Here is a 20,321-nt window from a genome sequence, read left to right as displayed (position 1 = left end):
AGACAAATTTATTTAAAAATGCACAAGCCAGGATCAGATCCAGTCACCGCTCCATCCTGACTACAGAGGGGATGACAAGGAATGTCCTGAGCCACTCAATCATGAGAGAGCTCTTTCTCTCACCAGAGTTGGAAACCATTATAGCTACCAGTAAGGCACACTGGTGTTCACACTCCTGGCCTGAGCACAGCTGTGTAAACATGGGCCTGGCACACAGTAGGGGCACAGTTGGTAAGTGGCAGAGCCAGTGGCAGATCCACTCTCACAGGAACCACGCTCTTCAGATCTGAGATTCATAGCATAGACTGACATTTACCTGCTTCAGGTGCAATTATAATCGTCCTCATGACAAGAGTCACTGACACAGCACTTTCTGTCTCCTCACTGCTTGTTTGAGTCTCAAGTACCCGAGGAGGTAGGTTCTACCACCAACTCACTTCACAGAGCATGAAATCGAGGCACAGGGGGGTGAGCTAACCCGTGCTCCCAAGCTTACAGCTGATAACTGGCAGAGCCCGGACTCAAACCCAGAGTCTTGCTCCAGAGTCCACTCCCACACTGTCCACACCCCAGGGTCACTGGAGCAGGGCAGAGGGCAGGGGGCATTGTGCAGCCTGGAGGTGGGGCTGGAAGGAAGGCTACTTGAGGCCCCACCATGACGCACGTCTGTGGTCACGCAGCCAGTCAGTGAGTGACCAGGGTCTGAACTCAGTTTCCTCTTACTGCATATCCCTGTTATCACTGTTTCCCTTGGCTGGGGGTCACCAAAATGCTTGCTGCAAATGCAGATTCCCTGGCTCACCTATGGAGACAGAATAGAAACAGTTTCTATTTTTAAGTAAACATTTATGGATGTAGATCATACATACATAAAGACACACACACCCATCGTTTTGCATCACCTGAGAATGATTACAAAGCGAACACAGCCCTGTAACCACCTACAAAGCCCACCATTTAAACAGTACCTGCTCCCTTTCCCCTCCTGGCCACTCTCCATCACTGCCTCCACTCTCCTCCCCAAAGATAACCACCACCTGCTGCTAAACCATGCACTGGTTTGGCCTGGTTTTGATCTTCATATGAGGGGAGCCATACACAGTATGTTATTGTATTTCTGGACTCTTCAGCTCAATATGATGGATGGGGAATTCATCCTTATTTTTCTGTTTTTCAGATCCCTTTTCTTAGTGAATAGTAGTCCATTGCATGCCTGTACTACTTGTTCATTAGTTCATTCTGTTGCTGAAAGCCCTTGGGTTGTTTCCAGATTTCCCCTATTGGGAATTGTGTTGCTACGTGCTTCCTTGCACAAATGGACACATTTCTAAACGTAAATAACAGGAGTGGAATTGCTGAGCTGAATGGTTGTGTAGTGCATACTCAGCTTAAGTAGAAAGAACCAAACTGGTTTTCAAGGTGGTTGGACCAATTTTCATTCTGATTTTTCTTTATATCAACTGTCATCACCTGACACTTTATGTTTGTATTGGGTCAGATATTAAAAAAATATGTTAGAACATTTTTGTCCCATGCATATATGCAGGAGATTTATGTTTTTGTTTTCCATCTGTGCTGCTCTAGGCAAGCAGGGGCTTGGTTTTGTTTACTTCAGTTTCCCCAACACTAAGAACACTTAGGTGCTACTCAATGCTCATGTGACAATGTGTAAATACACTAGTAATTATGTTGTGAGTGTACAGTATATGCAGCAAAAAAAAGGTTTAAATTAATACATTAACAGAGATTATTTGGGGGCATTGGTGGACTTCCTTTTTTATCCTCTACATATTTTAAACAATATACACTCCCTTTTTAAAAAATTGTATTTCCTATTAGAGAAACAATTTTATGATTGTGAAGGACACCATTTTATATAATGTTAAGTAGAGGGAAGCAGATCATGAAACTGTATGTAAAATATACTGCCATTTATCACCTGTCATATAAAAAAAATAAAGATGTGGATACACACAAACTTCTGAAAGCACACAGTTGAGAGCATGAGTCCTGATTTATCTAAGTGGTAGGATGATGGCTGATTATCCCCCCATTAGTGTTCTTATGTGTTTTTAAATATCTATTTTCCTGGCATAAAATAAAATAATACAAGAAGCAATATTAATCAAAATAGTGAAAATAATGCCAATCAAAACTGAAGTACTTCATGGGTAGTATGTACTTTCCATGCATTCTCATTTGAAATATTTACTGAATTTCTGGTTATTAGGCTAGAGATACTCTAAGTGTAAAGTATTGTTTCTGTCCCCAACCTACAAATGGGGAAATAGCTTTCAAGGGAGGCAGGATAACCTGCCCTCTTCTCAGGGATGTAATGCAGCTGAGCCTGATGGGAGTCTTATACTCTGCATATGATGTAATCATAATAAATATTCTCTGCCAACTAGTGAAAAGCCTAGTGTGCAGTACTTCGTTGTTCCCTCATCAGTAACTTTCCTTTTACCTAATATTCCCCAGCCTCCCCACTACCTTCTGCAACTTTTGCTCAGGGAGGTGTAATTTTGCAGCCTCCCTGACAATTTGCTACCTAACCAGGAAGGGCCGGGGAGCCAGAGGGCCCTGAACCACATCTCCCCTCCTCGGGGAGTAAATGGACAACCTTACAAAGCTTTTCAGATTTCAGTTCATCATCAGCAAAGATGAGATTAAGTGGCATTGAGAGGATCAAGGGAGGATCACAAAGGTGCAATGGAGATCCTGTTTATCACCCGACCTAATCTAGGCGGGGCCTGGCCCTCCTCTCTCATCTCTAAGCAGCACCTCTGAACACGCCCCACACACCCCTGCATGCCCAGGGCCCACCCTCCCATCTATGGAGGAGCCACAGCCTTTAGGGCTGGACCCCAACAGCTCCACCCTCCTGGGAGTGTATATAAACCCGTCACATCCCAGACCCCACCAAGTGTTGGGAGAGCAGCCTGAGGACCTGGCCCAGAAACCCAGAGAGAACTGCCTCCTCAGGTAAGCGGGGATCAAGGATGAGGCAAGACCAGGGGGCTTCCTGAGCCGCTGCTCCGGGCCCAGCCTAGGGATCCACCTCCAAGGGAATCCAGACTGGGGTTTGGCGTATGTAAAAACCTGTCCTTTATTAGGGTTCCCAGTTCCACAGTGGGCCTTGTCCTAACTCACCTAAATGTTTGCTAAGAGCACAGATGCCCAGTTCCCACCCTGTCCAGAGCCCAAGGATGGAGAGACTGGTATCTGTGTGTGAGAAAGCCCCCAGAGGCCGGTCTGAAGCCCCTGTGGGATCCCCCTCCAAGATGGCTCAGTCAGGGGCACTTTGTGGTGTTAACCAAAATTTCAGAAACCAAGACCTGATTGAAATAGAGGCCTTTATTTGGGGGTTGTTAGGATGGCAGCCCCAGAGACCCAGATTCATGAAGCACTTGACCTGTGTCCCCTGAGTCCAAGCTGGGGGAGGCTTATCAAGGCAAAGAACCTGCAAGGTTACATAAAATAAGGGAGCTTGTTAAGCAAAGAAGCATTGGCTGGGGCTGCAAATGATTACACAGCTGCAGGTGTGGGGGCGGGGACGTTGAAACTGCAAAGTTGCCCCAGAGCTGTCAGCAGATGCTGTTGTGAAAATGGCTGGTGGTGTCCTTGAGCCGCAACCAGTTCAGAAAATCAAATTCTCAGTGATGCATGCACGGTCATGTCTGAAACCACATCAAAGGTGGCCACCGGGCTCCACTTTGATTTTTAAATCCGTCATCAGTGTGTAGGTGGGGAGTGGAGGGATTAGAGCTATGGGGCCCTGTATGAACTTGGTCTTCCTTAACTTCACCACCGCCTGCTTGCAGACACAGAGTACAAGTAAGTTGCCCAAAGTCACTCAGTTCCTAAGGAAGACTGGAAACCTGGCCAGGATTTTAGTCATTCAACAGCTTAGCCGGGGACTGAGGTGATATTTGGAGATGCCATCATGGTGGGATAACACGGAGTTGACAGTCACGTGTGGGATGCAGATTTCCAAAACCTGGTAAATTTACAACAGCCAGAGTGGAAAGAGTTCCTGATCCTGTCCTTACAGCTCTGGCACATTTTGTTGGGGGAGGTGACCCCTCACGGAGTCGGGAAGCTGGGATCAGGAGGAAGTGACAAGTGAGCTCTGAGCTGGGCAGCACAGGAGACAAGTGAGGGCTCTGCTTGTACAAAGGTGCTGGGGCCAGAGGGGGCTGAACCTGCAGGAAGAGGGCAGGAGGTTGAGCGCTGCAGAGAGCTTGGTGCTGGGAGAAGCTGGAGCTGAGGGAAGGACGTGGTTCTCGTGCCAGGAACAGCAGTCCTGCAGGAGAGGGTGTGATTAGATCCTGGTGTGGGTGGGAGGAGACTGGACGGGCCCAGCGGATGGTGGTGGGCTGGGTGGTCAGAGGCTGGTGCAGGCACCCAGAGGAACACGTAGGGGCTTTGGCAAGGGTGTTAGTGGTGACAGTGAAAGACATATTCTTTGACCACAGCATCCTGAGCATGGCAAGTCTGGGGTTTTGTTAGCTGAGTACCATGAGCACCGCCATGTGCCAGGCCTGCTGCTAGGCACATTTTCCCTCCTCCATAAATCCCTTCTGACTTGTCAAAGGTCACAGGGCCATAGATGGAAGAGCCAGGATTGCAGCCCAGGCAGCCTGGCTCAGAATCTCTGCTCACTCCACCCCACCAGGCTTCCTCTCCTTCTGGCTCCACTACCCGGTTTGCAGTATTTTCTAAATCTTTGCCAATCAGACAAGGCACAAAGAATAATCTCTCTTGTTTTTCACTCTGATATCTCTGGATTATTAAAAATGATCTGCTTTGATTTCATTATTGGCATCTTTTTATCTTCTTTACCCATTTTTATGTCCAGATTTTTCATTATGTTTGCTTGAATTGCTTGATATAAGCTAATTATATGCTTGAAGCAATCATGTAGTTTTCTGATTTTCAAAAATTTGCTTCCTCGGCCAAACAGATGGAACATATTTCTCTATAATTTATTTCTATAGTCTATGGTTTTATGGTCACTTTTGCTTTTATTAGACATGCACAGTGAAAACTGCATAAGCCTGTAACCCTACACCACCACCCAGATGAAGAAATAGATTGCTACCAGCACCCCTAGAGCCCTTCTCACCTTCCTCCCAATCACTAGCCCATCCCTCCTTCCCCAATATGAGCACTAATGCTGAGGTCTAACACCATGAAGTCGTTTTTCCTGCACACACGGTGCGTATTCTTTTGTGCCTGGCTTTTTGTCACACCATGTTGCATCTTTGAGATTCACCCCAGTTTTGGGGTGAAGAGTATTTAGTGTCCACACATTGCTGATTAATGTCCCATTGTATGAACAGACCACATTCATCTAGCCATTCTAATGCTGTGGAACTTTGGGGTTATTTCCAGTTTGGACTTGTGAAAAGTGTTGTACTGAACCTTCGTGTATGTACCTTTGTGCACAGAGTTTGTAGCCCTGGTTCATAGTCTGGATGGTTACACAGCCTGAGTAAAATAACTGAGTGTATGTTCTAAGATAGTTAATAATGCAAAATAGTTTTCAAAAGTGGTTGTACCCACTTACCTCTCACCAGCTGTGTATGAATGATTCAGTGACACCACGTATCTCCAAGACGTTATATCTTAACACTTGAAATTCATTCTGGGGTCTCTGGACTCAGAGATTGTCTTAAACCCATCAGGGCTGGAGATGATTAAATCAATACACCCCCCACCCCCTCCAACCTCCCCCCATACCCTCCATGGATGCTCACTTTCAGCTTTGGGATCACTTTGCTGATCCCAGTGGAAAGTTTGGAGCATCTAACAGGACTCTTCCTGTGTAGGTGCCCTGAACTCAAGATTTCTCAGCCCTGAGAGTTGGTGGCCTCTCAGCCTCCTTGAGAATCAGTAGGTGCTTCAAAGGGAAAGCTCCACACCTTCTTCTTAGGATCTTGACTCCACAAATCCTCACTAGTTGGTAGCTTACCACTGTCATCAGGGAGTACGTTTGTATGTGTGTGTGTTTCTCAGCTTCAACTCAAATTGACGTACTGATCTCAATCTCATTCTGAGCTTGAAGTGAAAAGTCAGTTTTGGGAGGGTGCCCAGAGCAAATTTCATCTAGTCCAAATCCCATCCACTTATGCAAAAAATTTCATATATTCTGTAGTTGAGAAGCTTAAGTGAAAAGTAAATTTTGATGTATTATGAATTCAGTGCTGTTAGAAGTATCTGTGGTTTAAGCCAAAAAGTACCAGTTTTTTATTATTAGATTTTTGACAAGATTGAAATTATTGAAGCTGGGTTGTTTATCCTTTAACCAGATTCTCTTAGAAACGGGATGTTATGTAACTTTCCCCAGGTCCCCAGATAGGAGGTGACTGAGGGGGAGTCCCAACCAGGCCCTGGGCTCTTGTCCTCAAGCCCACACACTTTCCACAGTCCCAGGACCTGGTCCCATCAACCTGTGGTCCATGTGGGTGTAGGTGGGTCGTGGTGGAGGGGAGGATCAGAGGATGCCTTACTGTGGCAGTGAGAGTCCCTCAAGACACAGGGCAGCCTTTTCACAGGAAGGATTATTTTCTCATCCCCAGGAAGGAAAAGGCACTTTGGAGCTGTGTCTGCTCTCTGACCCAGAAGAGTTGCTGAGCTTGGCTTCACACCCTGGAGCTGCTGAGGGCAGCGAGTCACCCAGCTGCTCTATGATAGGCCACAGGAGTGAAGGAAGCCTCTCTGAACACCTGCCTGCACCCCAGAGTCCTGCAACATCCAGGACAGGAAGGAGGGAGACCCGAGGGTGCACCCGCTACTCAGCGCAGAGACCCAGTAGCCCGGCCTCCTAAGAAACCCACCTCAGTGCAGCCCCGATGGCAGCGGCAGCGGCCCTGGCTGGACTCCAGGCAGAAGCCAATTGTTCCATCTGTCTGGAGGGCCTGAGAGACCCTGTCACCATGGAGTGCGGGCACAACTTCTGCTGCTCCTGCATCCAGCGGTCCGTCCTGGGCTCACCTGGAGGACAGGTTCCCTTGCCCCGTGTGCCGCCACCAGTGCCAAGAGCGGCCGGTAAGGAGCAACACCCAGCTGGGCAGGATGATCCAGGCGGCCAAGCTGCTCCCGAGCAGCTAGAGCAACCGGAGGAGGAGCGAGGAGCCGCGCCTGTGCGAGCTGCACCGCCAGGTTCTGAGCCTCTTCTGCGAGGAACACGTGGAGGTGCTGTGTCCCCTGTGCGCACGGACCCCTGAGCACCAGGGCCACTTGGTGAGGCCGGTGGGCGAGGCCGCGGCTGACCACCGGCAGAGGCTCGGCGCTCACGTGGAGCCTTTGAAGAGGCGGGTGGCAGATGCCCACAGCCTGGTGGCCGCGCAGGACAGAAAGCTGCTGGAGCTGCGGGAGCTGGTGCCGCGCCAGCGGCTGGATCTCGCCTCGGAGTTCCGGCAGCTGAGCCGGGCTGTGGACCGCGAGCAGAGGCCGTCGTGGCGAGGCTGGTCCAGGAGGAGCAGGACATCCAGGAGCAGCTGGGCGTCAACATCACCGCCTTCTCAGACCACATCTGCGAGCTGCGGGGCCTCCCGCAGGAGGTGACAGAGAGAAGCGTGCTGCCTGGAGCCAGGCTGCTGAGCGGCATAGGGGGCGTCCTGGGCAGGTGCGAGCGTCTGAAGTGCCCCGACGTCTACTCCTTGCAGCTGAGGCGGGAAGGCTGCAGCCTGCCCCCGCAGCCCTCGGCTCTGCAGAAAGTCATTCAGAAGTTCCGGGAGGACGTGACCCTGGACCCCGAGACAGCGCATCCCAACCTGCTCGTGTCCGAGGATAGAAAGTCGGTGACGTTTGCGAGGAGCAGGCAGCTTTTTCCCCCAAGAGCGGAGAGATTCTGCACGGAGCCTGCGGTGCTGGGCTCGTTGGGCTTTGCCAGCGGCGGGCGGTACTGGGAGTGGCGGGTGGGCGGGGCCGCGTGGGCCGTGGGCGTCTGCGCAGACTCCGCCTCCAGGACCGGCGCTGGGCGCCTGGAGGGACAAAGATGCCTCTGGACTCTGGGGCTGCGCGGAGGGGATTATGAGGCCCGCGGGCCGCGGGGCGCCGTTCCCCTGGAGCTGAAGGAGGAGTCTGGCGGGATCGGTGTGTATCTGGACTGTGAGTTGGGCGCGATTTCCTTCTACAGTTGGAAGGACAGGTCCCACATCCACTCTTTCACCGATAAATTTTCTGAGATCCTAAAGCCCTATTTCTCTCTATCGGATGCTATACTCAACCTCTTACAATCTAAGCAGTAAGAGATTACTAAGGATGAGCTTTGACTTTGCTTCTTTTTCTTCCTGAAATTTATGGACAGTAGGTAGAATGTTTACAACTGTCCTTACATCTGGCACCGAGATATATTTTTTTTAATGTTTATTTGACTTAAAGTCATGAAGGAAGTTTTTCTCATTTCGTTTTCTATTTTGTTGTTGTTGGTGGTGGTGTTTCCATAGCAGTAGAGATGTTGTGGGAACTAACAGGGGCGTGGAGTTTAACTGTAAAGTGTTTCTGGAATTCTAACGTTGGAGCCTGTAAAATTGTAATTTCACAGCTTCAGTAAATGTGTGAACACTTGCATATTTCCTATACCTATACATTTACCTGTTCCATAAGCACCTTACACGTTCCATGTGGGAGAGGAAACACACCTGTGTGGAGACAGTTCTCAGGGGGCGTCTTGCACATGTCGGGAGCAAGGGACCGACCACTCAGGACTGTGTTTCCCAGGACGTTTTTATGGGAAACAGCCTTGAAAGATAGAGGTGGCATCTCCATCAGAGCACAGGCAGGTTTGTATACTGTCCAGTCTCCCTCGAGGGCAAAGGTCAGGCAGATTTATTGCCCTTTATACAGGGGTTGGGTTTTGCTCATTACCAATAGTACATCTAAATTACTCTCTTACCTGAAATTTGAGGTTGTCCAGTAACTATGACATTATGTGAGATGATTTATACATCTTCCTGGGAGATATTTGGCATAGAAAAAGATCAGTCTTATACTTTTCCTTGGTTTTTTAATTTTGGGGGCCTAATAACACCCCCTCCCCCACTGTGACATGTGTGATCATAGTTCCCCAGCCAGGGATAGAACCTGTGCCCAGTGCAGTGAAAGCTCCGAGTCTTAACCACTGCACCGCCAGGGAAGTTCCCCTAAATACTTGCAGATTGTCCCTGCTCCTTCCTGTGCTTGGGGAGATTTGTTTCCATGTCTCAACAGGGTTAAACTGGCTGCTACTTTTCTCTTCCTGGTTCCAACATTTAAGCATGTTTCTATTCTATTTCTAATTTTCACAGTAGCTTATTTCATCTTTGAGTGTGACTCATCTATTTTTGTTTTGTTATGAAAAACAGGCATGTAAGATTGTGTAGTAAACATGTAGATACAATTTAAAGGAGAATAGTAAAATTAGTACCCATGTATAAAACACGTAGGTGAAGAAATCAAACATTACACGGTGGCTCAGAGGCCCCGTGGATTCTAACACACTATGTCACCCCCATTTTCCCCAGCTTGAAGCATCCAGTATCTTGATATTAATAATTCCTTTGTTTTTCTTGAAAGGTTTACCACACATGCATATCTTTACAACCAATAAAGTTATATTCTAAAAGCCAGAGACCAATAAGAAACCTCACTGAATACTCAATTTATTTTACCACATAATAGACTAAATGAAAACAAGTCTCATGATTATCTCAATACATGGCAGAAAAATCGTTTGATAAAATTCATCATCCATAGTTATGGACTGAATGTGTCCCACCACAAACTGTGGGGCACTTAAGTAGGTAATCAAGGTTAAATGAAAATGGGGACATAGTTATGGACTGAATGTGTCCCACCACTTCAGAGGTGGGGCACTTAAGTAGGTAATCAAGGTTAAATGAAAATGGGGACAAATCTAATATGACCAGTCAGTGATTTAAAAAAAGGAAAGTTTAGGAAATTAGGAAAAGGTCATTGCCTTAATGTGTTAGTTGATATCTACCAAAACCCACCGCAGTGATGAAATTCTGTTAGTGTTCTCTCTGACAATGGACCTCAAACAAGGATTCTTGCTATCACCTGTTTAACACGGTGTTGGGCCCTACTTCAATGACTGTCCTCAAAAGAAGAAAGACACCAGGGATGTGCATGCATAGAGAAAAGGCCATGGGAGGGCACGGAGAGAGGTTATCTGCAAGCCAAGGAGGCCTCAGTAGAAAACAAACCTGCAGACACCTTGATCTTGGACCTCCAGAACTGCAAGAAAATAAATTTGTTTTGTTTAAGCCAGTCAGTCTGTGGTGTTTTGTAAGTCAGCTTTCCCAGGTTAATACATGGAGTCATGAGAAGAAAAAAGAAAAAATTTAGAAAATTAGACAGTGAAGGGAACTTCCTTAATCTGTTGAAGGATATCTACCAAAATCCTACAGCACTGATAAAATTCTGATAGTTTTCTCTTAGAATGGAAATGCGACACCTATTCAACAATGCTTTGGCATTCATTAGCAGCACAAACAGGCAAGAAGGGAACAAGTATAGTGATTGGAAAGAAAAAAATATAAATTTTCCTATTATTAAATGATATGATGTTTTACATAGAAAACCCAAAATGATTTACAAATGAATTTAATACATATGTAAATTTTGCAAGGTTGCTACGTACAAGATCAATATGCAAAATTCAAGTGCATTTCTGTATAAGAGCATCAATCAGAAAATGAAACTTGCCATTTGTAATAGAACCAAAAAATAGCAATACCTAGGAAGAAATCTCACAAAAATATGCATGTCTCTGCACAGATGATTGTAAAGCATTACAGAGAAAATCTTTAAAAGGACAAAAATAGATGAGAAGAATTACCACATAAAATATTAAGAAGATTGAATGTTATAATGATGTCATTTCCCCCCCAATTAAATTTCAGTCATTTAATGAGGAGAAGGGATCCAGAATATTAAACTGGTTCTGTGTATATAAGTCAACTCCAGCCACATATGAATGGACATACTATAGGGCATTTGGGAGCTAAAATAGAGGAATATCTTCATGACCTCTCAATTAAAATTTGTTTTTAGTTAATATCTACAAAAATGCACCTGCCATGAAGGAAAATGTAAGTTTGACCATATGAAATTTTAGACTTCCTTTTAATTAGACGGCAGTATAAAGAGAGTGCGGGGAAATTTGAGAAAAGATATTTCCAATTTATACAACTGACAAAGGGCTACAAATATTATTCCACATTTATACCCAAGCAAGATGCCTTTCCAGAGTCTTCATGCTTCAAAGGGAACTGCGGATTACAACACACACACACACACACACACACACACACACACACACACTAATACACTCATGGTTTCCTCTCAGAATGTGGTGCTCAGTGCTAAGCACCTATAACATGAAATATCCACATGCGACTAATACCAATCAGGTTTAAAACAAATGCTTCTCTAAATAGCTAACCTTCCACCCTCTAAACAAAAGAAGTCCTGGGAAATTGTGAGTTATAATGCTGTCAAGAGGGGACTTAGAAAACTCTAAACACTCCACCCAAAACCTGTGAGAATAAGCAAATTCAGTGAAGTTGCAAGATACAGAATCAATAGCCAAAAATTTCCTGTTTCCATATACTAACAACAAACTATTAGAAAGATAAATTAGGAAAACAATCCCATTTAAAAACACAAACAAATTGAACCAAGGAAGGGAAAGACATGTACAGTGATGAAAGAAATTGAAGAAGATATTAATAAATAGAAAGATATTCTATGTTCATGGATTAGAAGAGTTAATATTGTTAAAATGTCTATACTACCCAAAGCAATCTGCAGATTCAACACAATTGCTATCAAAATACCAATGACATTTTTCTTTTTTTTAACTTTTTTTAATTGATGTATAGTTGATGTACATATTATATGTTACAGGTGTACAATATAGTGATATACAATTATTTTTCTGTCAATCCCAAACTCCCTAACTATCCCTCTGCCCACCCCCCACCCCTCGCCCCGGTAACCATAAGTTTGTTCTCTGAGTTTGTGAGTTTGCTTCTGTTTTGTAAATAAGTTCATTTGTATCATTTTTAAAATTCCACATATAAGTGATATCATATAATATTTCTCTTTGACTTACTTCACTCAGTATGACAGTCTCTAGGTCCATTCATGTTGTTGCAAATGGCATTATTTCATTCTTTTTAATAGCTGAGTAATATTCCATTGTGTACATGTACCACAACTTCTTTATCCATTCCTCTGTCAATGGACATTTAGGTTGCTTCCAGGTCTTGGCTATTGTAAACAGTGCTACAGTGAATATTGGGGTGCATGTATCCTTTCAGACCATATTTTTCTCTGGATATATGCCCAAGAGTGGGATTGCAGGGTCATATGGTAGTTCTATTTTTAGTTTTTTGAGGAGCCTCCATACTGTTCTCCACAGTGACTGTACCAATTTACATTCCCACCAACAGTGAAGGAGGGTTCCCTTCTCTCCACATGCTCTGCAGCATTTACTATTTGTAGACATTTTGTTGATAGCCATTCTGACCGGTGGGAGGTGATACCTCATTGTAGTTTTGATTTGCATTTCTCTAATAATTAGTGATGTTGAGCAGCTTTTCATGTGCTTCTTGGCTATCTGTATGTCTTCTCTGGAGAAATGTCTATTTAGATCTTCTGCCCATTTTTTGATTGGGTTGTTTGGTATTTTGTTGTTGAGTTGTATCAGCTGTTTGTATATTTTGGAGATTAAGTCCTTGTCGGTTACATTAAATGGTAATTTAAAAAACTGCTTTTTTGAGGTATGATTGATATACAAAAAGCTGTACATATTTAATGTATACAACTTGATGAGTTTGCATATACATATACATCCATGAAAACATCACCACAATTTATGCCATAAACATATCCATCACCTCCCAAAGTTTCCTCCCTCCCTCTTAATTTTTTTATTATTATTATCATTATTATTAAATGGTAATTTTGATGAACCATTAGTAATTTGATATGGATTGTATTGAATCTGTAGATTGTCTTGTGTTGTATAGTCATTTTGACAATACTGATACTTCCAGTCAAAGAACATGGTATATCTTTCCATCTGTTTGTGTCGTCTTTGATATCTTTCATCAGCATCTTATAGTTTTTGGAGTATAGGTCTTTTGCCTCCCCAGGTAGGTTTATTCCTAGGCATTTTATCCTTTTTTGTGCAATAGAAAAAGGGATTGTTTCTTGAATTTCTCTTTCTGATCTTTCGTTGTTAGTGTCTAGAAATGCGACAGATTTCTCTGTATTAATTTCGTATCCTGCAACTTTACCAAATTCATTGATGAGCTCTAGTAGTTTTCTGGTAGCTTCTTTAGGATTTTCTATGTATAGTATCATGTCATCTGCAAACAGTGACAGTTTAATTTCTTTTCAAATTTGGATTCCTTTTATTTCTTTTTCTTCTCTGATTGCCAATGGCATTTTTCATAGAAATAGAGCAAACAATCCTCACATTTGGATGGCACCACCCAAGATCCCCAATAACCAAAGAAATTTTAAGAAAGAAGAAAGCTGGAAGCATCATGCTTCCTAATTTCAAACTCTATTACAAGGATTTAGTAATCAAAACAGTAAAGTATTGGAATAAAAACAGACACATAGAACAATGGAACAGAGGAGAGAACCCAGAAATAAACCCAGGCATACATAATTAATTTATGACAAAGGAGCCAAGAATATGAAATAATGAAAGGACAATTTCTTCAATAAATGGTATTGGGAAAATTGGACAGCGACATGCAAAAGAATGAATCTTATACTATGCACTACCTTATACTATACACAAAAAAACTCAAATGGATTAAAGACTTGAATATAAGATGTGAAACCATAAAAATCCTAGAAGAAAACATAGATGTTAAGCTCCTTGATATTGGTTCTGGCAATGATTTTTTGAATCTGACACCAAAAGCAAAGGCAACATATGCAAAAGTAAACAAGTGGGACTACGTCAAACTAAAAAGGTTCTGCACAGCAAAGGAAGCTATCAAGAAAATAAAAAGGCAACCCTAAATGCGAGAAAATATTTGCAAATCATGTAGCTGATAAGGTGTTAATATCCAAAATATAAAGAGAGCTCATACAATTCAGTAACAAAAACAGAAAACAAACAAAAACCCCACAAAACAACAACAACAAAACAAAGAATCCAATTAAACATGAGCAGAAGATCTTAATAGACATTTTTTTCAAAGAAGACATGCAGATGGCCAACAGACACATGAAAAAATGATGAGCATCAGTAAACATCAGGGAAATGCAAATCAAAGCCACTGTTAGATATCACATCACACCCGTCAAAATGGTTATTATCAAAAAGACAAGAAAAAACAAGTGTTGGTGAGGATGTGGACAAAAGGGAACACTCGTGCACTTTTGGTTGGAATGTAAATTGGTGCAGCCTCTATGGAAAACAATATGGAGGTTCCTCAAAAAATTAAAAATAGAACTACCATATGATCCAGCAATTCCACTTCAGGGTATTATCTTAAGAAAATAAAAACATTAACTTGTAAATGTGTATACACTCCCATGTTTTTTGCAGCAGTATTTACAATCGGCAAGATATGGGAACAACCTAAGTGTTCACTGATGGATAAATGGATAAAGAAGATGTGGTATATATACAATGGAATATTTTTCAGCCATAAAAAAGAATATAATATTGCCATTTGTGACAACATGGATCGACAAATAGTGTATTATTTTAATTGAACTAAGTCAGACAGAGAAAGACAGGTAGTGTATGATTTCACCTACATGTGGAATTTAAAAAGAAAAAACAAAAACAACAAGCGCATAGGTTCAGAGAACGGATTGGAACATTGGTGGTTGCCAAAATTGTGGGGGTGAATGGTGGCTGAAATGGGTGAAAGTGGTCAAAGAGTACCAACTTCCAGTCATAAGATAAAGAAGTCATGGGGATTTAATAAACAGTGTGGTAATACTGTATTACATATCTGGAAGTTGCTAAGTTTAAATTTTTTTATTGAAGTATAGTTGATTTACACTATTGTGTTAATTTCAGTTGTACAGCACAGTGATTCACTTATATATATAAATGCATATATATACATATTTTTAGGTTATTTTTTATTATAAACTATTACAAGGTATTGAATATAGTTCCCCTGCTATACAAATAAATCTTAAAAGTCCTCATCATAAGAAAAAAATAAATCATAAAAGTCCTCATCATAAGAAAAAAAAATTTTTATAACTTTGTATTGTGATGTAACTATGATGATAACTAGACTTACTGCAATGATCATTTCACAATATATACAAATATCAAATCATTAGATTATACATCTGAAACTAATATAAAGTTTCATATCATTTATGCCTCGATTAAAAAAAAAGAGGACCCAGATTTGAACATTTAATAAAATTAACTAAATTTTCAAAAAATTAAACTTTCCAGGTTTAATTAATTTATTTAAAATATTGATAATATAGATAATTTGTATCTTTGTAATATAAATAGTTTATTTCAATTATTTTAGAGAGAACATTTTTTTAAAGAAATAGAACTTAAATGGTATATGGATCTAGAGATTGCTTAAAGAGATGCTGACAATCATGACATGTAAGAGTGGTTTATGTTATTAAATTAAAATATTTTATAATTTCTTTGATAAAATTAATTCATGATCTGTAATCCCATTGCAGTGTTTGATGTGATATACAAAAGTCATGGTTTGTTTCCAAATCTAAATATTGATTGAAGCATTTTTTTTGAAATTCCAGGTATTACTGCATTAGCAGAGTGCAGTTTCTAAAATTAAAAATTTAAAATAAAACAGCTTTGAGAAAAAACACTCAAGAAAACTTGTTCAAATGTCATTACTGTCAGTAGAAGGCACATTTTGTGAATGTCTTGATAACAACATATTTTTTCCTGAAATAAAGGTAAGAAAAAATGTGTACAAAACATAAAATAATTAGTGAATTATATATGAATTTATTTTATTATTCATCCAAACATTGACAGCCATCAACTGAACACCAAGAAATGCCCAATAATAATTATATTCAGTTACATTTACTTGCATATATTTAAAGTGTAGAGCTTGATAAACTGTGCCCATCACCATAATCAAGATAACAAACATCTTCAGCATTCCCCAATCCTTCCTCATGTCTTTTTGTAATCTCTTCCTTCTGCTTCGCTCCTCCTCTCATTTTATTACCAGGCAACCATTGATCTGCTTCCTGTCACTATAGATTAGTTTGTACTTTTTAGAATTTTATATAAATAAAATCATACTGTATATGCTGTCTTTTGCCTGGCTTCTTTTGTTCAGAATAGTATTGTATGAATCAATAGTTCATTCTTTTTATTGCTGAGTAGTATTCCATTGCTTTGATTTAACACTATCGGGTTATTCATTCACCCACTGATAAACATTTGGGCCAGAAGAAACATCTCTCCATGGGGATTACGAGTTGCATTTTTGTCCATCTCTTGTCTTATTAGCAATGACTTCAGAGATCAATTTAAGTCCCTTGTTTGGTAGCAGAATATAGACTAGGCTCAGACTACATTGATAAAAAAAAAAATCATCAAACCCCAATAAAAATGTGTGCAAAGACAGCAAGATAATTCATAGATACATACAAAAGGTATACAGATAACCCTTCGACAATTTCATAGTTTCATTTGCTACGTATTCTTTGCAAATATGCTTAACCCGAATCAAGCCTCTAGAAGTGATTTTCATTTTACAGTTTCTATGGACTGAATGTTTGTATCCCCCCAGAAGTCTTATATTGAGGCCATAATCCTCAGTGTGGTGATATTTGAAGGTGGAGGCTTTGGGAGGTCATTAGTTCATGAGATTAGAGCCCTCAGAAAAGGGATTAGTGCCCTGAGAAGAAGAGACAAGAAAGATATGATCTCTCTCCACCATGTGAGGACAAGCAAGAAGGTGGCCATTTGCAAGCCAGGAAAAGGCCTTTCCCCAGGAACTAAGCTGGCCAGCACCCTGAAATTAGACTTCCCAGATTATTTCCAGAAATGTGAGAAATAAATGTCTACTGTTTATGGTATTACCTGAAAGCAGTCTGAACTAAGACAACAGGAAATACAGGGGATACAGAAACAAGTTAAAAGACAGAATAAGGAACTAATCAGTCAAATGTAGAATGTAGAACATTCTACAAGGCAACTGGGCTGGGATTTTCCAAAATTGAATGTTTCTTGCAAAGAAAAAGGGGCAGGAGAATTGCTCTAGATTCAAAAAACTACAGAGATATAACAACCCAATGCAATGCTTTAACTTTAATTAGATCAAGGATAGGAGTGATGGTGTAATAAATGTCTGTTTGGGGTGACTATTGGACTATAAAAGCTATTTGGGAAACTATTAGAGAAACTTGAAAAAGAAGATATAATAATAATAATAATAATATAATAATAATGGACTTTAATTTTCTTATCTGTGATAATGGTATGCCATTATAAGTAAGAGCATGTCCTCATGAGATTTCTGCTTAAGCATTCAGGAATGAAATGTTATGATATATGTGATTTAACTTCAAATGTTTCAGAAAAACAAACAAAAAAAGGACGATTCAGTTTCACAGATAAGAATCTTTGAAGTCCTAACTCTGTCCTAACAACAAGTAAAAGTTGAACAGATTTGAATAATCAACACCTTTCCTAGAATTTGTAAAAGAGGAGAGAACTCACAGGAAAATCACTGTCCCAAGACTGGAAATCACTCTCTCAACATTTTCCAAGACTGATGAATACACTGAGTCACAACTTACAACTGGAAACCCTTTGAGAATGTGTGCTGGTGTGGGAAAACCTGAACTGTAATTGATGAATTGCTGGAGGCTCAGTGGACAACTCTGAGAGCTAGAATTCTCAGAGGAACCAGTATTAGGGAAACCTCCGCAATACCGTGAAATTTACCTCCAGGATCTTGACCGAATTCTTACAGTAAATATCAGAGGAAAATCCCCTTGTGCCTCTGTTAGGGGGAAGGAAAAGGAATCGTTCTGAAATATGCCAGAGCACTCTATTCCTCTTAACGAGGCTTGCCCTTAGGAGAAGCTAGTTAAGCAGAGCCTAACCTGCTGGGGAATTATCAGAGCTTACCTGAACTGGGGAAAAGGAAATACCCAACACTAGTCAGCTCTAGCCTTCCATGTGGGGAAAGGGAAATACTCAACTCTACCCCACTCCAGCCATCCTGTCCCACCTAAGTAAGAAGAGAGGACTGAGAAGCACATGTGAAGTTCACAGCCCAGGGGCACAAGCTCACTAGATGACTCCATATTCTGATTCCAACTATGTGACATTCTGAAAAAGGGAAAATTATGGAGACAATAAAAAGTGCCAGGGGCTGGGGTGGGAGAGGGAAGAATAGTCAGGATTTTTAAGGCAGTAAAAATACTGTGTATGATATTATAATGATGGATACGTATCATTATATATTTGTCCAAACCCACAGTATGTACAACACCAAGAGTAAACCCTCATGTAAACTAAGGGCTTGGGGCGATTATAAGTCAATGTAGGTTCATCGGTTGTAACAAATGTACTACTGTGGAAGGGGATGTTGCTAACAGGGAGGCTATATTGTGTGCGGGAAGGGAGTACATGGGAATCTCTGTACTTTCCTCCATTTTCTTGTGAACCTAAACCTGCTCTAAAAATAAAGTCTTAAACTAAAAAGAAAAAAAAAAAACAAGAAGAAAGATATGTATATGTACAGACACACAGAGAAATAAAGTAAATGAGGCAGTTAATTGTTGAATTGTTAAATCTAGATAGAAGGGTGTTTATCATATCATTCTTTCAAGTTTTCATCATGCTTTAAAATTTTCAAAATGAAAAGTTTTGGAAGAGCCTCCCATCAAGCCTCTTAGATAGCCTCAACCACCAGAGGGCAGACAGCAGAAGCAAGAAAAACTATAATCCTGCAGCCCGTGGAACAAAAACCACATTCACAGAAAGATAGACAAGATGAAAAGGCAGAGGGCTACATACCAGATGAAGGAACAAAATAAAACCCCAGAAAAACAACTAAATAAGGTGGAGATAGGCAACCTTCCAGAAAAAGAATTCAGAATAATGATAGTGAAGATGATCCAGGACCTCAGAATAAGAATGGAGGCAAAGATTGAGAAGATGCAAGAAATGTTTAACAAAGACCTAGAAGAATTAAAAAACAAACAAACAGAGATGAACAATACAATAACTGAAATGAAAACTACACTAGAAGGAATCAATAGCAGAATAACAGAGGCAGAAGAACGGATAACTGACCTGGAAGACAGAATGGTGGAATTCACTGCTGCAGAACAGAATAAAGAAAAAAGAATGAAAAAGAAATGAGGACAGCTTAAGAGACCTCTGGGACAACATTAAACGCAACAACGTTCGCATTATAGGGGTCCCAGAAGGAGAAGAGAGAGAGGAAGGACCAGAGAAAATATTTGAAGAGATTATAGCCGAAAACTTCCCTAACATGGGAAAGGAAATAGCCACCCAAGTTCAGGAGGCGCAGTGAGTCCCATACAGGATAAACGCAAAGAGAAACACATTGAGACACATAGTAATCAAATCGGCAAAAATTAAAGACAAAGAAAAATTATTGAAAGCAGCAAGGGAAAAACAACAAATAACATACAAGGGAACTCCCATAAGGTTAACAGCTGATTTCTCAGCAGAAACTCTACAGGCCAGAAGGGAGTGGCATGATATACTTAAAGTGATGAAAGGGAAGAACCTACAACCAAGATTACTCTACCCGGCAAGGATCTCATTCAGATTTGATGGAGAAATCAAAAGCTTTACAGACAAGCAAAAGCTAAGAGAATTCAGCACCACCAAACCAGCTCTACAACAAATGCTAAAGGAACTTCTCTAAGTGGGAGACACAAGAGAAGAAAAGGACCTAAAAAACAAACCCAGAACAATTAAGAAAATGGTCATAGGAACATACATATCGATAATTACCTTAAACGTGAATGGATTAAATGCTCCAGCCAAAAGACACAGGCTTGCTGAATGGATACAAAAACAAGACCCATATATATGCTGTCTATAAGAGACCCACTTTAGACCTAGGGACACATACAGACTGAAAGTGAGGGGATGGAAAAAGATATTCCATGCAAATGGAAATCAAAAGAAAGCTGGAGTAGCTATACTCATATCAGATAAAATGGACTTTAAAATAAAGAATGTTACAAGAGACAAGGAAGGACACTACATAATGATCAAGGGATCAATCCAAGAAGAAGATATAACAATTATAAAT

The 20,321-nt window shown here is 41.2% G+C and overlaps 1 long non-coding RNA gene and 1 pseudogene across 2 annotated transcripts in view; one reads left to right on the top strand and one right to left on the bottom strand.

Moving 5' to 3' along the window:
• The window catches only part of LOC309628314, an 882,984-nt gene that overhangs the window by 101,907 nt on the left and 760,756 nt on the right, over nucleotides 1–20,321 (bottom strand). The gene's annotated exons all lie outside the window — the stretch shown is intronic.
• LOC309628307 (tripartite motif-containing protein 75 pseudogene) overlaps nucleotides 2,917–20,321 on the top strand; it is a 52,959-nt pseudogene continuing 35,554 nt past the window's right edge. Inside the window, exon 1 of the transcript XR_014249454.1 lies at nucleotides 2,917–8,100. The product of XR_014249454.1 is annotated as a tripartite motif-containing protein 75 pseudogene (transcript). The remainder of the gene's footprint in view (nucleotides 8,101–20,321) is intronic.

The sequence above is a fragment of the Balaenoptera borealis genome (assembly GCF_965194805.1).
Source record: "Balaenoptera borealis genome assembly, chromosome: 4".
NCBI classification, from domain to species: Eukaryota; Metazoa; Chordata; class Mammalia; order Artiodactyla; family Balaenopteridae; genus Balaenoptera; species Balaenoptera borealis.
This window is presented reverse-complemented; position numbering and strand designations above follow the sequence as displayed.